Source organism: Scyliorhinus canicula, chromosome 5 (genome assembly GCF_902713615.1).
Source record: "Scyliorhinus canicula chromosome 5, sScyCan1.1, whole genome shotgun sequence".
In the NCBI taxonomy this organism is placed as follows: domain Eukaryota; kingdom Metazoa; phylum Chordata; class Chondrichthyes; order Carcharhiniformes; family Scyliorhinidae; genus Scyliorhinus; species Scyliorhinus canicula.
In genome coordinates, this window is record NC_052150.1 from 46491003 (window position 1) to 46504358 (window position 13356).

The following is a 13356-nucleotide window of genomic DNA, read 5'->3' on the forward strand; positions in this document are numbered from 1 at the left end:
ACAGCCACCGCAGCCAGGCCTCGACCTGGTGCCATGTAGTACTGGTCCACATAAACGTGAACCAGGTGTAGCAGCACCAAAAAGAGAACCCTGGGTGGTCAGAGCAAGGTGGCACCCTGGCTTTCCCTCTGGCACCTTGGCACTGCCATGGTGGCTGGGTGGCGCTGCCAAGGGTCAGGACATGAGGAGAGCCATGCCCATAAAAGAGGCATATGAAGGGTGGGTATAATGGTTGGGGGGGTGAAGGTTGGGGATCTTGAAAGGAGGGGCCAAAGATGGGGGAGGGAAGACTGAAAATGGCGGAGACTTTCAACAACCCCATAGCAGGGTGTCCTCACTTGGGGTGTGGGGTCCCTCCTGCTCGCTTAGAGATTGGGGCACCCTTTCAAAACGGTGCCCCAATCTCTGAGTAGCATGTCTGCTCGGCGTGTTCAGCTCCCCAGTGATGAAAAAATTCCAAATGTGGGCTAGACCAGGGAGAAACTCCCCGAGGCCCGAAAAAATGACTAGATGTGGGTGATCACCAGTGTTGATCTCCCCCAAAATGCTAGCGGGAAACACCCTGCCAAACACGCCCAAAATCACACTGAGAAATTTTTGATTAAAATGCGCACAAGACATGGTAATGCGGAATGAGATAGGATTAATTGATAACCTCATAATTAATGTGCCCGAGGTCATAGGATCATAAAATGATTGAATTTTACGTTACGTTTGTGGGCGAGAAGAGTGGGTCCAGGACTAGTATTTTAAACATAAAATAAGGGCAATTATGATGTGAAATGGCCAATGAAGTTAAGGGATAGATAATAGAATTTCAGTGGCAGACATTTAAAGAGATATTATAGAACACTCTGGATAGATACATTCCAATAAGATAGAAAAAATCCAAGGAGAAGGCGCATCATCCTTGGTTAACTAAAATAGTCCTTGGTTAACTAAAATAGTTTAAGACAGTATCAAACTTAAAGAAAAAGTATAGAACAGCACAGAACAGGCCCTTCGGCCCTCGATGTTGTGCCGAGCAATGATCACCCTACTCAAACCCACGTATCCACCCTATACCCGTAACCCAACAACCCCCCCTCCCCTCCCCTCCCCTTTTAGGACACTACGGGCAATTTAGCATGGCCAATCCACCTAACCCGCACATTTTTGGACTGTGGGAGGAAACCGGAGCACCCGGAGGAAACCACGCACACACGGGGAGGACGTGCAGACTCCGCACAGACAGTGACCCAGCCGGGAACCGAACCTGGGACCCTGGAGCTGTGAAGCATTTATGCTAACCACCATGCTACCGTGCTGCCCCTAGAATTGCACAAAGACAGGTGACAGAAGATTAGACAATATAAAGAACAGTAAAGAATGACAAAACGTTTAATAGAGGAAGAAAAGTTAGAGTACAAAAGAAAGCTAGTTAGAAATATAAAGACACATGGTCAGGGGCCTGGGTTCAATTCCAGCCTTGGGTGACTGTGGAGTCTGCACTTTCTCCCCTTGTTTGCGTGGGTGTCCTCCGTGTGCACCAGTTTCCTCAGAGATCCAAACTTGTGCAGGTTAGGTGGATTGGCCATCACATATTGCCCCTTAGTGTCCAAAGTTAGGTGGGGTCATGGGATTGGGGTGGAGAAGTGGGAATGTGTGGGGTGCTCTTTCAGAGGATCACTGCAGACATAATGGGCCGAATGGCCTCCTGCGCTGCTGGGATTTGATCATTTTATGGTCAGAGTTTCTGTAGATCCCTAAATAACTGGATGATCAAAGACATTTCACTGCTCTGTCTGTCAATCAGTCTGCTCCCCGCCTCTCTCCCTTTTTCAGTCAGGTCGGGGTGGGCTGTATAATAAAGGAAAGTGCAGCAGCTCGTCTCTCATTCAGCAGCGATTTGACTGAAGAAGCATCATGTCTGGCAGAGGTTTAGCTCTGCCTGGCTGGCTGGTTTAGCTCACAAGGCTAAATCGCTGGCTTATAAAGCAGACCAAGCAGGCCAGCAGCACGGTTCGATTCCCGTACCAGCCTCCCCGGACAGGCGCCGGAATGTGGCGACTAGGGGCTTTTCACAGTAACTTCATTGAAGCCTACTCGTGACAATAAGCGATTTTCATTTTCAATTTTCATTTTTCATAAGGAATGAGGTCACAACTTTATCTCGCAGCATAGACTCTGAGCCTGAGGAGAAATTACCGGACTGCACTCTGAGCTTAAGATCTGTCACTTCTGAATCTAGACTCTCCTCTGAACTGCAGCCGTTTGTCTAACATGTAGTGCTCATAACATTTTTTCACAATCTGACATCTCTGTAACACCATGCTGCACTTATTTTTATCCTCATCTGTACTGAATTCAAATAAATTGAGGAGCTCCAATACTTGCGGTCCAGCTAAATGTAGTAGGAGAGCTATTTTCCATTGGTTTAATGCATTTTCTAGCACAGAGGCAGAAATAAAGACCTCAAACTGTTGTTTAAAGAAAGCCCTGTTCTGGCATAGTTTACTGTGTGTCTTGAAGTGGTCAGGCTTCTTGAGACCTTCCATCTTCTGATCAGTCTTTACTGTAGAATTTTTCTGAGTTGCTGCTTCTGGATTGCTTTTTTCAATCTACAATGCTATTCTATACTAATATAATTCTTGTTTCTTTCAAGGAATAGAACCCTGGTACCATGTGGGTCATTTACTATTTCACGTTTTCTACTCCTGTTTACCATGTGGTGTTCTTTGTGTTGCTTATTTAGGATGGTTGGCGTAGTGTTCCACAAAGACCACAGGAGAGCTTTTACTTAAACAAGGCTATGATTTTATTTACACTACTAAACTGGGTTTCGACACTTTGTCCTTTACAATAGTGGGCCTCACGGCAGCATGGTGGTTAGCATCAATGCTTCACAGCTCCAGGGTCCCAGGTTCGATTCCCGGCTGGGTCACTGTCTGTGTGGAGTCTGCATGTCCTCCCCGTGTGTGCGTGGGTTTCCTCCGGGTGCTCCGGTTTCCTCCCACAGTCCAAAGATGTGCGGGTTAGGTGGATTGGCCATGCTAAATTGCCCGTAGTGTAAGGTTAATGGGGGGATTGTTGGGTTATGGGTATACGGGTTACGTGGGTTTAAGTAGGGTGATCATTGTTCGGCACAACATCGAGGGCCGAAGGGCCTGTTCTGTGCTGTACTGTTCTATAACAATACAGAATTGATCAATAATATCTAACTACACTCCTCTACTGCTAATCTCACTACTGATATAAACTATAATCTAACCTTCTCACACTAACCTCTCTTATGACCTTCACTAACTGTCTCCTGCATACACTCTTCCCCTAAGGTCTAACATCACTGCTTTATATAGTTGTATCTGCAGCTCCCTCTAGTGGCTATTCATGATACTACATTAACGTAATGCTGATAGTTATGATATTACGACATGAAATTGATGTGCTGGGTTTAATTTTCCAAAATTCCCTCGATTCGGGTAAGGGGCCATCGGATTGGAAAATAGCTAATGTATCCAATTATTCAAAAAGGTAGGGAGAGTGGAAGCAGGAAACTACAGGCCAATTAACTTAGCATTTGGGGTGGCACAGTGGTAGCACTGCTGCCTCATGGCGTCGAGGACCCGGGTTCAATCGCAGCCCCTGGTCATTGTCCATGTGGAGCTTGCACATTCTCCCCATGCCTGTCTGTTTCCCACCCCCACAACCCAAAAAGATGCGCAGGATAGGTAGATTGGCCATGTTAACGTGGCCATTAATTGGAAAAAAGAATTGGGTACTCTAAATGTTTTTTTTAAACTTAGCATCTGTCATAGGGAAAATGTTGGAAGCTATTATTAAGGATGTTATGGCAGGCAACTTAGAAAAGTTCATGGTACAAGTAACATCCCAGAAATAGCTATAAATCAGGAATTGGAATAGAGGGCGGAACTCAAATTTACAACCAACAGGGATAGCAAATTGTTGGAAGTGCAGGGTGACAAGTCCCTGGGTCCTGATGGATTTCATCCTCGGGTCTTGAAAGAAGTGGCTAGTGAGGTAGTTGATGCATTGGTTTTAATTTTCTAAAATTCCTTATGCGGAAGGTTCCATTACATTGGAAAATAGATAATGTCACTCCTTTATTCATAAGGAGAGGGAAACACAAAGCTGGAAACTGCAGGCCAATTAGCTTAACATCTGTCCTAGGGAAAATGTTGGAAACTATTATTAAAGATGTTATGGCAGAGAACTTAGAAAAGATCAGGGCTATCAGGCAGAGTTGACATGGTTTTGTAAAAGGAAAATTATATTTAACCAATTGATTGGAGTTCTCTGAAGGAGTAATGTGCTGTAGATAAAGGGGAACCAGGGGATATACTGCACTTAGATTCCCAGAAGATATTTGCGGAAAATAAAATCTCATGGTGTCAGGGGTTACATATTAGCCTGGGTAGGAGTCTGCCCAGTGAACAGGAAATAGAGAGTATGCATAGGGCAGCACGGTGGCGCAGTGGGTTTGCACTGCGGCCTCACGGCGCTGAGGTCCCAGGTTCGATCCCGGCTCTGGGTCACTGTCCATGTGGAATTGCACATTCTCCCTGTGTTTGCGTGCAGGGTGCAGGGTAGGTGGATTGAACACACTAAATTGGCCCTTAATTGGAAAAATGAATTGGGTACTCTAAATGTATTTTTAAAAATAGAGAGTATGCATAAATGGGTAATTTGCTGGTTGCAGGATATAACAAGTGGTTTGCCACAGGGATCAGTGATTTTACAATTTGAGTTGGATGAAGGGACTGAAAATATTGTTACAACCATAGCAGTTATTTACTGACCACAAAGTGAATGTTCTGTCTTGCTGATCATAAAACTCTTTTTTTGTATTTTGAAAACCAGGAGGCAAAGCTACGCACCTCAAAATAATAAAATTACAGTAACACCAAAAAGATTTATTAGCAATAATAAAGAAATATAAGCATTTAAGATTAAAGTTACACTATTAAACTAGTCTAACAGAACAATCTCCAAATGAGCCTACTTGTTCAGAACACCTAAAATAAATCCTCTTTTTGGCAACAACTTACTTATAGATGTTTAAGTATAAAAATGCAGTAATACTACCCAAGGTAAAGAACTGCTATCCGATTAATACGTTTAACTACACGTTTCCTCAATCACATACACTCTAATGTGGAAACCTGAAAAAAAGGTTTTGAAACATTGCTTTCTGAAAATAAAGACTTCTCTGGATGGTTGCTTCAAATTCATAGCTTTTACACATCCCAGTACAGCTATGGGCCAGAATTCTCTATTTCAGAGACTGTGCTGACGCCAGGATTGAATCAAGTGAGATCTACGGCCCTGAAAGTGGTGCTGTTCTGGAGTGATTCAGGACATCCCAATGGGCTGGCACAGGCGGCAGTGGAACCAGTGCAATTCCAACAAACACTGGTGTGTGATTCGTTGGGGTCTGGATTGGTCCTTGAGAGCCTGAAAGCAGGGGCTGCATGTAGGCACTCCACTCTCCACACACCCTTACCCCAGCCAAGAAGATGGCACTGGTTTTGGAGCGTGCCCATACCATTGATGGGTCAGCTGGGGTCAGAGGGTACCTGGGGGGTGGCCTGAGTGGAACCCATATGGCCCTTGACTCAAAGTTCACAGTGGGCAGTCAGCAGCGTATGCAGTCACATGGCTGCCTTACAGGCTGCCGCAATAGTGGTCCATGTCCATCTACCACAACCCACCTCCTGGTGTCCCTCACTTCTACCCCCTGGCCCTGGCAGAAGCCCCCGCCCCCCCCCCCCCCCCCCCCCCGGCCAGCGGCACATTGGTCAGCACACTATGGCAATGTTGGACACTTTTTGTGCTTCCTCTCCTTCAGCAGCCACGCTGCCTGTTTCCCAATTTTAAATACCACACGTGAACCTCCCGGTCAGTAATTCCTCCTGCTGGAGGCAGAGCATCACGAGGGGCCTGTAAATTGCCAAGTTGGACCCATTAATGATATGCCTATATCGTTTACTGGACAATTTGCATGCCCACACTGGCGTGCAGTGTGGAACGCATTCACGCTGCTGTCAAGGCACCGGAACACCGGAACATGGCATTCTGTTGGGCGCCTGGCAACAGCCTCAATTTTCAGCTGACGTGCGATTCTCCGCCCAATCGCACTTCGCGATTCCGGCGTCGCTGGATGAAAAATCCCGCCCATGGTCTCAGGTCATTTCCCCCACATAGCCACTACATTTAGCTAAACATCTTCTCTTAAGTATCTTTTTTTCACTTTCATCTCGCATTCTATTCTCCTCAAACACCTCTTTGAACTCAACATTTCTAAAATTTGAAAATCATTCACATTTTCCTATTTTAGCTTTACCTTTGGGTCAATAAAATTTAATATATCTTTCACTGTTTACATCTGAAATCTTTGTGAGTTTGTCACGTCTAAACTCCCCTTTGAAGTTCAACAGCTCAAATGTCCCGACTTACCTCTTAATGCAAATTTTAAATCCAAACTATTTACTCGCCATAATCTCTCATTATAGATACATGAACCTTACACTTTAACTCTTATATCTCTCAGTTCCTACAGATAATCTGTCTCTATTGACCTTCCCCCATTTAATTAATCATATACACACAGTTTGTTACAGAATAATATTGTCACAAGTTGGCTTACATTAACACTGAAATGAACTTATTGTGAAAAGCCACACAGACAGTGACCCAAGCCAGGAATCGAACCTGGGACCCTGGCACTGTGAAGCAACAGCACTAACCACTGTGCTACCATGCTGCCCATATTCCCAGAAATATTTTTTAAACTAACATCCATCATCACAGCATGGTTGCTAAATTTGCTGATGATTAGCGATAGATAGGAAAGTAAGTTGTGAAGAGGACATAAGGAGGCCAAAAGGTGACACATGTCAGTTAAGTGAGTTAGTAAAGATCTGGCAAATCATAGAATCTACAGTGCAGAAGGAGGCCATTCGGCCCATCGAGGCTGCACTGGCCCCTGGAAAGAGAACCCTACCCAAGCTGACACCTCCACCCTATCCCCATAACCCAGTAACACCACCCCTTTTTGGACTCTCAGGGTAATTTAACATGGCCCCACCTAACCTGCACATCTTTGGACTGTGGGAGAAAAGTGGAGCACCCAGAGGAAACCCACGCAAATACGGGGAGAACGTGCAGACTCCGAACAGACAGTGACCCAAGGCAGGAATCAAACCTGAGACCCTGGAGCTGTGAAGCAACTGTACTAACCATTGTGCTACCGTGCAAGAAATGGAATATAATGCGGTCAAATGTGAAATTATCCATTTGATAGGAAGAATAAAAGGCATATTTTCTAAATGGTAAGAGATTGCAAAGCTGAGGTGCGGAGGGATAGAATCATAGAATTCATAGAATTTTTACAGTGCAGAAGGAGGCCATTCAGCCCATCAAGCCTGCATTGGCCCTTGGCAAGAGCACCCTACTCAAGCCCACACCTCCACCCTATCCCTGTAACCTCACCTACCCTTGGACACTAAGAGCAATTTAGCATGGCCAATCCACCTAACCTGCACATCTTTGGACTGTGGGAAGAAACCCGAGCACCCGGAGGATACCCACGCAGACACAGGGAGAACGTGCAGACTCCACACAGACAGTGGCCCAGCGGGGAATCGAACCTGGGACCCTGGAGCTGTGAGGCAACTGTACTAACCATTGTGCTACCGTGCAAGAAATGGAATATAATGCGGTCCAATGTGAAATTATCCATTTGATAGGAAGAATAAAAGGCATATTTTCTAAATGGTAAGAGATTGCAAAGCTGAGGTGCGGAGGGATAGAATCATAGAATTCATAGAATTTTTACAGTGCAGAAGGAGGCCATTCAGCCCATCAAGCCTGCATTGGCCCTTGGCAAGAGCACCCTACTCAAGCCCACACCTCCACCCTATCCCTGTAACCTCACCTACCCTTGGACACTAAGAGCAATTTAGCATGGCCAATCCACCTAACCTGCACATCTTTGGACTGTGGGAAGAAACCCGAGCACCCAGAGGATACCCACGCAGACACAGGGAGAATGTGCAGACTCCATACAGACAGTGACCCAAGCCGGGAATCGAACCTGGAGCTGTGAAGCAACAGTGCTAACAAATGTGTCACCGTGCCACCCTTATTTAAGGAAGGGTGTAATAATTAGAAGCAATTCAGAAAGGTTTATTAATCTAATACTAAGTATGGGCAAGTTGTCTTTGGAAGGATGGATAGACTAGGCCTGTACCCTCAGGAGTTTAGAAGAGTAGGAGGTGACTTGATTGAAGCATATGAGATTATGAGGGGTCTTGATAGGGTGGAAGTGGAGAGGATGTTTCCTCTTGGGGGAGAATCTAGAACTAGGGGGCACTGTTTAAAAATACGGGGTTGCCTATTTAAGACAGAGATGAGGAGAATGTATTTCTCTCAGAGGGTCATGAGGCTTTGGAACTCTCTTCCTCGATGGACACAGAGTCCTTGATTTCTTTTACGGCTCAGGTGGGTAGTTTCTTGATAAATAAAGGGATGGAAGGTTATTGGGGGGAGTTGGGAGGTTACAATCTGTTCAGCCATGATTGTATTGAATAGTGGCGCACGCTCGAGGGGCCGAGTGGCCTATCCCTGCTTCTAGTTCATCTGGTCCCAGACCTGAAATGTTAACTCTGTTTCTGCCAATTCTGCCGAGTGTTTCCAGCATTTTATTTCAGACATCCAGCATCTGCAGGACATTACTTTTGTAGTGATATAACAAGTTATTTGCTGAGTGAACCTCCATTGCATACTAGGCATTAAACTTCAATGTGTCACTTTGCAAACCATGCAAACATCCCTTTTTTAAATACTGACCTGCCGTGTAAAATTTACACATAAATACAGTCGCTCTGTGAGTGACCTCAACAGTTTACAGCTAAACTACAATTAACTGGATTTGTCAAATTAAAAGCGGTGGCAGTAAACAACACAGCAAGTTAGCAGCTAAACATCATAATTGCACAGCAAAGTCCAGAGTACCCATCAACAACACCGCAGCGAACTTGCTAGTTGCAATTCAAAAGCTTTAATTAATGCAATGGTTCTGTTGGGATTAAAATTCACATTACATTGATTTAAAAATAGTACTTCATCTCTAATCCAATAAGGGCAGCATGGTAGCATTGTGGGTAGCACAATCGCTTCACAGCTCCAAGGTCCCAGGTTCAATTCCGGCTTGGGTCACTGTCTGTGCGGAGTCTGCACATCCTCCCCGTGTGTGAGTGGGTTTCCTCCGGGTGCTCCGGTTTCCTCCCACAGTCCAAAGATGTGCAGGTTAGGTGGATTGGCCATGATAAATTGCCCTTTGTGTCCAAAATTGCCCTTAGCCCTTAGTGTTGGGTGGGGTGACTGGGTTATGGAGATAGGGTGGGGGTGCTAACCTTGGGTAGGGTGCTCTTTCCAGAAGCCGGTGCAGACTCGATGGGCCGAATGGCCGCCTTCTGCACTGTAAATTCTATGATTCTATGATAATGCACCCAAGTAATGAATTACTTTGAGACATTTTAGCTAGAATATTCTGAAGTTTCATTTCTTTTCTTAACCACTTTCCACGAGCCATGGTAAATGCGTAATCATCTCCAATTCCTTTTAGCAGGTTAGAAGGGTGGATGTCGTCCACTCCTAATGATTCAAATTACCCTTTGTCTCAAAAAATACCTTGAATTCAGCAACATATAACATTCGAAAGTGTGAGTTATTGCTGAAAGAACTGAATCATTTGTAACTTCAGACATTTTAAATAAATACTTTGTATACATAAAATATTCTGGAAATGATAAATTTATATATTTTTTAAAATCAGTAAATAAAGATATATTACTGGAGAAATTGGGGGAACTAAGTGATAACAGATCCCCTGGACCTGACAACCTGTGCGCTTAGATTTTAAGAGGAAAATGCAGTGGATGCATTTGATTTTGATCTTTCAAAACTCCTTTATATCGCAGAGGCCAGTGAGTCTTTGGAAGTCCTTTCGTTTTGAAAGGCAATAGAAACAGAGGGCGGGATTCTCCCGTACCTGGCGGGCGGGAATCCTCCGCACATTTAGGGGTCATGCCAGTGCCGGAGTGGTTTGCGCCCCGCCGGCCGGCGTGGAAGGCCTTTGGTGCCACGCCAGCCGGGGCCAAAGGGACTCAGCCGGCCGGCGTGAGTCCGCGCATGCGCGGGAGCGTCAGCGGCTGCTGACGTAATCCCCGCGCATGCGCAGGGGGGGGACGTTCGCCTACACGGCGGCCATCGCGGAGGCTGACACGGCCGACGGGTAGGAAAAGAGTGCCCCCACGGCACAGGCCCGCCCGCGGATCAGTGGGACCCGATGGCGGGCCAGGCCACCGTGAGGGCCAGATCACCCCGTCAGATCACCCCCCCCCCCCCCCCCCCTCCAGGTCCCGCCGGTAAGGGACCTAGTCTAATCTACGCTGGCAGGACTAGCAAAGAACCAGCGAGACGTCTGCCCACCGTGGGCCGGAGAATCGCCGGGGGGGGGGGGGGGGGGCTGTGAGCAACCGGCGCGGCGCGATTCCCGCCCTTGCCAAATCTCCGGTGCCGGGGAATTCGCCAGCCGGCGGGGGCAGGATTCATGCCGCCTCCCGGCGATTCTCTGACCCGGCGGGGAGTCAGAGATCCCGCCCATGGTCTTTGAATTTTTTTTTTTTTACAATACTTCCCACGTATTGCAAGATAGCGAACATGTGAAAGGAAGAGGGAGAGAGAAAACGGAGTGATAGCCTAACGTCAGTCATTGGCAAAATTTTGAAATCTAAAACTGGGTCATGGTGACAGGGCATTTAAAAAATTGTAATCTTAGGCAGAGTCCATTCAGATTTATGAAAGGAAAATCTTGTTTAATAAATCTTTCTTTAAATTCTTTTCATTTAAGGGGCAATTTAACGTGGCCAATTCACCTACTCTGCACATTTTTGGGTTGTGGGGGTGAGACCCACGCAGACGTGGGGAGAATGTGCAAACTCCACACGGACAGTGACTCAGAGCAGGAATCAAACCCGGCGCTGTGAGGAAGCAGTGCTAACCACTGCGCCAACATGCCGTCCAGTGTTTGACAAAATTGTTGGGTTTTTTGAAGATGCAATGATTAGCTGGATAAGAGGGAACTGGTTATGTAATGTATTTGAATTGTTAAGTTTTTGAGTTAAGGTGCCATAAAATTATGATTTGTGACATTTGGGGCAATGCGTTAGCATTAATTGAAGATTGGTTATATGGGCAAATATCAGAGAAAGATAAACTGGTCATTTTCCGGTTGGCAGGCTGTAACTAATAGGGTACTAGGGCATTGATTATTTTCAATCTATATTCATGACTTAGGTGAAGGGTCTGAATGTAATGTATCCAAGTTTTATGATGATACATAGCTGGAAAAGTAAGCATTGAGGAGGTTTCACAGAGGCTGCAGAGGTTATAGGCAGGTTACGTGAATGGGCAAGAATGTGGCAGCTGAAATATAAATGTGGCGAAATGTGAAGCTGTCCATTCTTCTGGAGAAAATTATAAAGAATATTTTACAGATGACAAAAGAGACTGAGAAATGTTTGCATACAGAAGGGACGTGATTGTCTTTGTACATGAATCATAAAGTTAACATGCAGGTGCAGAAAGTAATTCGGAAGTATGTTAGCTTTATTTAAAAGTGAATAAATGGATGAGTAAAAATGTTTTTAAAAATATGTTTATTAGAGTATTTTTCATAATAATCAACACAAACAAGAGCAAAAGAATGCAAAAAAAGTCCAAGATAAATGAAAGTTAAAATAAAAACCAACACATAATTAACTTAAATACTAAACCTAACCTAACTCCCTAACAGCTGACAGTGACTAACTCTTTAATGAAGGAAATAAATAGGTTGAACCGCTCAACCAACCCCCTGATAGTGAATTTGACTTTCTCCATGTGTAGGACTGACATTAAGTCACCCACCCAAACAGAGACATTGGGCAGAGTGAGATACCTCCAACCAAGCAATATTTACCTCCGGGCTATCAGTGAGGCATAGGAGACAATATCCACCTCTACCCCCGACTGAATAACCGGCGAATCCGACTCCCCAAATATAGCCACCAGCGAGTATGGGTCTAAATTCACATGGAGTACCTCTAACATGGTACAAAAGAAGGAAGTCCAGGAGCCTACGAGTTTGGGGCAGGACCAGAACTTATGTGTGTGCTAGCCAGGCCAAGGGAACAGCGATTACACCCATCTCAATATTTGAGGAAAACCCACTCACCCTTGCCCTAGATAAGTGCGTCCTGTGTAACACCTTAAACTGAATTAGGCTCAGCTGAGCACATGAGCCCATGGCGTTGACCCTGTGAAGGGCCTCTCTCCAGACCTCACTCGTAAGTATAAGGCCCAATTCACCCCCATTTCACCCTTATCCTGCTTAGCATAATCTGATGAGAAAATATGGCCACATGGGTCAGATAGACCCCAAGCCAGGGACAGAATCTTCTTCAGCAAGGAAGATTTTTTTTTTAAATTTAGAGTACCCACTTAATTTTTTCCAATTAAGGGGCAATTTAGTGTGGCCAATCCACCTAGCCTGCACATCTTTGAGTCGTGGGGGCGAAACCCACGCAAACACGGGGAGAATGTGCAAACTCCACACGGACAGTGACCCAGAGCCGGGATCGAACCTGGGACCTCAGCGCCGTGAGGCTGCAGAGCTACCACTGCGCCACCGTGCTGCCCAGCAAGGAAGATGTTGGCACCACAGGAAAGGAAGGAAAAGCTGTACGCTAGAAATTGTAAGCTTGAAAATACCGAGAAAGGCTAGTGTGGGTCGCTAAAATTTATCAACTAACTCCCAAAAACTAGCTTCTCCCCTCCATGAACAGATCCCCAAAACACAACACTTTCCAAGATTTAAATGTTGGGTCCAAACCAGAAGAGGTGATTATTACAAATAGGGGCTAACCAAAACATGTGTTGACTAAACTGCTTCAGAGAGGCGACCACCACTGGGTTAGAGGAAAATCTGACAAGGGAAAGGAGCATGGTGCAGAGATTATGGCAAGAAGAGGAGAAGTAGTGCAGGAACGAGCCTCCATTTGTCCCCAAATACAATCGGGTTCACTGATCCACAACAACATTTTTTTGATGTTTCAGCCCAGTAAGAAAACAACAACTTGGGGTGGACAAAGCCCCCCACCTATCAATCCCTCTGGAGCAGAACGCTGCGGATTCTGGGATTCTTACCCACCCAAATAAAACCAGGGGCGGAATTCTCCATCCCCCCACAGGGTCGGGGAATCACCTGGGGCCTTCTTAATCCCACCCCCGCCGTGGCCGGAATTCTCCGCC